This window comes from Octopus bimaculoides, chromosome 11 (genome assembly GCF_046866305.1).
Source record: "Octopus bimaculoides isolate indiv1 chromosome 11, ASM4686630v1, whole genome shotgun sequence".
Taxonomy (NCBI): Eukaryota; Metazoa; Mollusca; class Cephalopoda; order Octopoda; family Octopodidae; genus Octopus; species Octopus bimaculoides.
In genome coordinates this window covers 62,496,090-62,503,500 of record NC_142938.1, presented here as the reverse complement: position 1 = coordinate 62,503,500, position 7,411 = coordinate 62,496,090, and the positions used below count along the sequence as shown (strand labels likewise).

The 7,411-nt window shown below is 32.7% G+C and overlaps 2 pseudogenes; both read right to left on the bottom strand.

Annotated features, from left to right (window-relative positions):
* Positions 1–377: 377 nt before the first annotated feature.
* LOC106867145 (deoxynucleoside triphosphate triphosphohydrolase SAMHD1 pseudogene) lies at positions 378–2,665 on the bottom strand (annotated as a pseudogene).
* Positions 2,666–5,067: 2,402 nt separating this feature from the next.
* On the bottom strand, positions 5,068–7,348 carry LOC149133376 (deoxynucleoside triphosphate triphosphohydrolase SAMHD1 pseudogene; annotated as a pseudogene).
* Positions 7,349–7,411: the final 63 nt, after the last annotated feature.

Sequence of the window (7,411 nt, the reverse complement as noted above, 5' to 3'; positions counted from 1 at the left end):
GTAATGCGCTTTATCTTTGTGTGTGGGGCGAGAGTGAGTGAGAAAGAGAGAGAGAGAGAGAGAGAGAGAGAGAGAGAGAGAGAGAGAGAGAGAGAGAGAGAGAGAGAGAGAGTACAATGATCACATTACGGATTTTCATAGCAAATCACACTCGATTTTTCTATGTGTGCGTGTTTGTGTATGTTAATATGTGTATGTGAGTCTGTGAGAGTGTACCCGTATGTATATGACAACCAAATCTGAAATATGCTTTTTCTTGTTGCACAATGAAGTTATGTTTTAAAAGTAAGGAAATATATGTTAAAATTTAAAGAAATCGAAGACTTTTAGTAAACAGAATATATTTTTTGTGGAAACAAAGAAATAAAAAACAATGATTGATTTGGAAAAAAATTATTATTCTTTTATTAATTCTAACCTTTGAATGCTTGAAAAGTTTCAATATATTTTTAGAATCTTAAAATTTTACCAAATCCTAAACAAGAAATCACAATGTTTGTCATATATTCCTAACGTGACTCAATGAGAGGGTATAATTTAAAAGTAATGAAATATAAGTTAATTATTTTTTAATCTAAGACATTTAGTTATAGGAAAATATTTCTTATAAAAATACGTTTAATTTAGATAAAGATTATCGTTCGTTTAGAAATTTTGTCCTTTGGATTTTTCAGAAGTTTCAATATATTTTTATCATTTTCTAACTTTTCCCAAATCTTAAACAAAATGCCTTTACTTCCTCATATACATTTCTAACGTTGCATAATAAAATTATATGTTTCAAATTAAAACAAAAAAGGGGAAAATTTTAAACCGCTGAAAACATTTGGTTAAAAGAAAATATTTTTAGTGAAAACAAAAAGGGTTCATTTCAACATGGTTATTTCTAACCTTGCAATCTGTCAGTAGTTTGGATATTGTTTCATTATTTTTAACTTTTAGCATGTCTTATTTCTTATTTCACACATTCATTTCTTCTTTGTTTCGTCATATTCGATCTGATTGTTTTGCTATTGCTTTTTCTCAAGGTTCTTGCTTTTCTATTATTTTTTCATTACTTATTGTTCATTTTTTAAAAATCACTCTCTTTTATCTTGTAACTTCCTTCATTTTAGTTATTCACTCGCTTTTCAAAACAGTGATAGATTTTCAAATGAAATTTTTTTGGCAGCAAAAGCTTGTCTTCTAATTCTTGTTGTTTATATTTGAAGGATTCAATCCCACCTTTTTTATAAAATGGTATTTTCTCTAATGGGTTTTCCTCTCCAGCTCCATAATCCAAATTGGCTTCACAGAATATTTTCTCTTGGTCTTCGCCTTGGTAATTTCCATCTTTGTCTGTACCGTTGTATTTATAATGCCGGTAAAACATACTCTCCAATATTTTCTGTGCCTCTTTGAGACCTTCATTATTCTCATTCTTTAATATTTCCTCCAAAACACTATCTGTAAAATAAGTAAATTTCTTCATATCGTCAACCTTTTCGAAAATTTTCATGTGTTTATCTGCGGATCTGAATGCCTCTCCAAGTAGCGTATTAAACAGTAGAACAGTTTTGTGTTGGTAAGCTGCTTTATGTAGTCGATATCGGGAATAAAACATATCATAGAAATTATCAAGTGTTTTGTCTCTGTAGCATATTTCATCATTTATTACTTTGGACATTTTCATCATTCTTCCGTGATCAAATGATTTTCCAATGCCAAGAAAATGAGAATCTCTTGCCAGGTAATCCCATTTATTAACGTCGATTTTATAGTCTGTATTGTTGACAATTTGGTAAAAAAACTTTGGCTTCTTCTTCTTAGAATTTCTTGGTTCACCAATGATAATATCTTTTATGAAATCAATGTCATCAAGCTCAAGTTCTTTTTTAATATGTCCGTTTTTTTTAAGAAGTTCATCCAACATTTCGCACGTTGCATTTTCATTTTTCCACTTTTCACCTCCATTTTCCTTGCGATGTTGGTTGATAATTTCTTGAAAGGCGTAAGAGAAAGGGCCATGTCCTAAATTATGACACAAAGCAGCAATTTCAACACAAAGTATATCTCGATCAGATATTTGCAGATCGGGATTTTGCTCCTTAAGGTGACGAATCATTTTGCTAGCAAGATAGCATGTCCCCAGACAATGTTCAAATCTGTTATGTGAAGCACATGGATAAACGTAATAAACCAAACCTAATTGTTTGATATTACGTAATCTCTGGAACTGAATCGTATTGATAATATCTACACAGAGTGGTGGGAGCTGCATAGCCCCATGAATAGCATCCTGAAAAACCTGATCCCAGTATGTACTGCGTGAGTTGGCCATTATGAAATATTCAGGAAAATATCTAACTTACTTGTTAGTTGCTTTCTATATTGCTATTTTCGCTGCTGGTGGCCTTGTTGTTATGTTTGTTGGTTTTGAAATATTGAGTAGAAATATGAATTATACAGACGTGTTCAGTACGATATTTCTAATATTTGATTTGAAAAGATCCCAGTCCCATTGGCATTTAGATGTCTGATGTCAGAAATAATATAAGCGATCTAAAAGTGTCTCCGTGGTTGATAGCAACACGACAAAATAAACAGCGTTGCTATATCAGAAGTTGGCTGAAAAATAAACACAACACTCTCACACCAGCACCACGTCACCAATACCAAGAACATTACTACTACTACTACTACTACTACTACTACTACTACTACTACTACTACTACTACTACTACTACTACTGCGGCTGCTGCTGCTGCTGCTGAGAATGATGATGCTAAACAACAGTAAAACTTGCGTGCTGTTGTGAAATTGAAAATGAAACTTGTACGCTACTACTACTACTACTACTACTACTACTACTACTACTACTACTACTACTACTACTACTACGATTTACGCAGTTTATATCTGAAGTCAGAAACTGAAAGTGTTATCAATAGCAATTGACGATCAATCTCTACTCATAAACTGTTAAGCAAGCGTTCTCCACTATGTGCTGAGCCAAATTGTAGATTACGTGATTATAAGCTACAGTATTGAAACCATCGATAACATTGTGGCTGTCTGCTCTAAACACGTTATAACCGAGTACAAACATGGACATGACCGAATACGGTAGTACCTAAATTAAAATATCTGTCGTCACTATGACATTTCACTCCCTAAAAATTGGTAAGAACACCACCCAAAATCAGTTGCAGAGGGTAACAGAGTTACTTTTGTATTGGACTTCACCATTCGTACTGATAGACAGTTAAATATTAGCAGACCTGATATTATTATCAAACATCATCGACAAAATGCTTGCCATCTAATAATACCAAGCGATCATTCAAAGTATTCGAAAAGTTAGCTAACTGCAGAGACCTAGAGAATCAAGAGAATGGGGAAACTGAAAAGTTATTCTACCGGTAGTAGTAAGAGCCCTATGCATGATACAAAAATAGTGTCTTTAATCTTCATCTATAAAATATCTGAAAAATCAAATATGTACAATGTCTTAAATATGGCACTAACCTTAACAGCTTGTCTCTTGAGAAAATTACAATCGTTATAACATAGGTAGTATAGTCTTCGATCTCTGGCAGAGACCCGGCCACTAGCTAAAAGCCTCGAAACAAGCTAAAATGTAGAATTAAATAATAATGGTTTCAAATTTTGGCTTAATGCCAGCAATTGATTTGGAGAGGGATAAGGTAATTATATCCACTGTGGTTCTCGATTGGTACTTATTTTATCGATCCTGAAAAGATGGAATGCCAGTTGACATCGGCATAATTTGAACTCAGAACGTAAAGTCACACGAAACGCCGCTAAACATTTTGCCCAGCGTGTTAACTATTCTGCAGGTTCGCCGGCTTAATAATATTCCTTTCTGCTATCGGTTGAAGGACTGGAATTTCTGGGATAGTCGGTTACATCGATTCAATACGAGACGGGTACTTAATTTATGAACCCCAAAATGATAAAAGGCAAAGATGACCTCGGCAGAATTTGAACTGAAAACGTAAAGACGAATGAAATGCCGTTAAGTATTTTACCTGGTGTACTAACGATGCTCTCAGCTCGCTGTCTTAATAATAATAATAATAATAATAATAATAATAATAATAATAATAATAATAATAATGGCTTCAAATTTTTCCACCAGGTTAGTCATTTTGGGGAAGGATTTCTTCCCGAAATCATTGGACACTTTTTTTTTATCGTTGAATAAATTACCATGATCTAATGTGCCACAAAACATTTTTTTTGTCCTCAAAACGGGGGTGTGATGTGTAGTGAACCACTCGGAAATTTCACCCTTCATCCCGTCATCAAATCTTTTTTGCTGTTTTGTTCCTTACCCATATTTCTACATAACATTTTGCAGAAATCCATTTTCGAGAGTGTGGATTACATTAGACTGAAAATTGAAACAAGTTTGAAAGAATAAGTGAAAAAGCTGAAGTTACAGCAATTAGTGGTAACGAAGTCTGGGCTGGAGAGATAATGAATGAAAGAAAATTAATGTAAAGAAACACTAGAGTTTGTGTGTGTGTGTGAAACAATTAAAAGTATAATATTAAAACAAAATATCTTTTTTATACCACTTAAAATCACTTGATATATTAATCCCAGATGGCAGAATAGATTTGAAAAAGAAATAAACTTTCCCTTGCAATTTTGGGCGCCGAAACTCTAACCGGGAAAGTAATGCGCTTTATCTTTGTGTGTGGGGCGAGAGTGAGTGAGAAAGAGAGAGAGAGAGAGAGAGAGAGAGAGAGAGAGAGAGAGAGAGAGAGAGAGAGAGAGAGAGAGAGAGAGAGAGTACAATGATCACATTACGGATTTTCATAGCAAATCACACTCGATTTTTCTATGTGTGCGTGTTTGTGTATGTTAATATGTGTATGTGAGTCTGTGAGAGTGTACCCGTATGTATATGACAACCAAATCTGAAATATGCTTTTTCTTGTTGCACAATGAAGTTATGTTTTAAAAGTAAGGAAATATATGTTAAAATTTAAAGAAATCGAAGACTTTTAGTAAACAGAATATATTTTTTGTGGAAACAAAGAAATAAAAAACAATGATTGATTTGGAAAAAAATTATTATTCTTTTATTAATTCTAACCTTTGAATGCTTGAAAAGTTTCAATATATTTTTAGAATCTTAAAATTTTACCAAATCCTAAACAAGAAATCACAATGTTTGTCATATATTCCTAACGTGACTCAATGAGAGGGTATAATTTAAAAGTAATGAAATATAAGTTAATTATTTTTTAATCTAAGACATTTAGTTATAGGAAAATATTTCTTATAAAAATACGTTTAATTTAGATAAAGATTATCGTTCGTTTAGAAATTTTGTCCTTTGGATTTTTCAGAAGTTTCAATATATTTTTATCATTTTCTAACTTTTCCCAAATCTTAAACAAAATGCCTTTACTTCCTCATATACATTTCTAACGTTGCATAATAAAATTATATGTTTCAAATTAAAACAAAAAAGGGGAAAATTTTAAACCACTGAAAACATTTGGTTAAAAGAAAATATTTTTAGTGAAAACAAAAAGGGTTCATTTCAACATGGTTATTTCTAACCTTGCAATCTGTCAGTAGTTTGGATATTGTTTCATTATTTTTAACTTTTAGCATGTCTTATTTCTTATTTCACACATTCATTTCTTCTTTGTTTCGTCATATTCGATCTGATTGTTTTGCTATTGCTTTTTCTCAAGGTTCTTGCTTTTCTATTATTTTTTCATTACTTATTGTTCATTTTTTAAAAATCACTCTCTTTTATCTTGTAACTTCCTTCATTTTAGTTATTCACTCGCTTTTCAAAACAGTGATAGATTTTCAAATGAAATTTTTTTGGCAGCAAAAGCTTGTCTTCTAATTCTTGTTGTTTATATTTGAAGGATTCAATCCCACCTTTTTTATAAAATGGTATTTTCTCTAATGGGTTTTCCTCTCCAGCTCCATAATCCAAATTGGCTTCACAGAATATTTTCTCTTGGTCTTCGCCTTGGTAATTTCCATCTTTGTCTGTACCGTTGTATTTATAATGCCGGTAAAACATACTCTCCAATATTTTCTGTGCCTCTTTGAGACCTTCATTATTCTCATTCTTTAATATTTCCTCCAAAACACTATCTGTAAAATAAGTAAATTTCTTCATATCGTCAACCTTTTCGAAAATTTTCATGTGTTTATCTGCGGATCTGAATGCCTCTCCAAGTAGCGTATTAAACAGTAGAACAGTTTTGTGTTGGTAAGCTGCTTTATGTAGTCGATATCGGGAATAAAACATATCATAGAAATTATCAAGTGTTTTGTCTCTGTAGCATATTTCATCATTTATTACTTTGGACATTTTCATCATTCTTCCGTGATCAAATGATTTTCCAATGCCAAGAAAATGAGAATCTCTTGCCAGGTAATCCCATTTATTAACGTCGATTTTATAGTCTGTATTGTTGACAATTTGGTAAAAAAACTTTGGCTTCTTCTTCTTAGAATTTCTTGGTTCACCAATGATAATATCTTTTATGAAATCAATGTCATCAAGCTCAAGTTCTTTTTTAATATGTCCGTTTTTTTTAAGAAGTTCATCCAACATTTCGCACGTTGCATTTTCATTTTTCCACTTTTCACCTCCATTTTCCTTGCGATGTTGGTTGATAATTTCTTGAAAGGCGTAAGAGAAAGGGCCATGTCCTAAATTATGACACAATGCAGCAATTTCAACACAAAGTATATCTCGATCAGATATTTGCAGATCGGGATTTTGCTCCTTAAGGTGACGAATCATTTTGCTAGCAAGATAGCATGTCCCCAGACAATGTTCAAATCTGTTATGTGAAGCACATGGATAAACGTAATAAACCAAACCTAATTGTTTGATATTACGTAATCTCTGGAACTGAATCGTATTGATAATATCTACACAGAGTGGTGGGAGCTGCATAGCCCCATGAATAGCATCCTGAAAAACCTGATCCCAATATGTACTGCGTGAGTTGGCCATTATGAAATATTCAGGAAAATATCTAACTTACTTGTTAGTTGCTTTCTATATTGCTATTTTCGCTGCTGGTGGCCTTGTTGTTACGTTTGTTGGTTTTGAAATATTGAGTAGAAATATGAATTATACAGACGTGTTCAGTACGATATTTCTAATATTTGATTTGAAAAGATCCCAGTCCCATTGGCATTTAGATGTCTGATGTCAGAAATAATATAAGCGATCTAAAAGTGTCTCCGAGGTTGATAGCAACACGACAAAATAAACAGCGTTGCTATATCAGAAGTTGGCTGAAAAATAAACACAACACTCTCACACCAGCACCACGTCACCAATACCAAGAACACTACTACTACTACTACTACTACTACTACTACTACTACTACTACTACTACTACTACTAC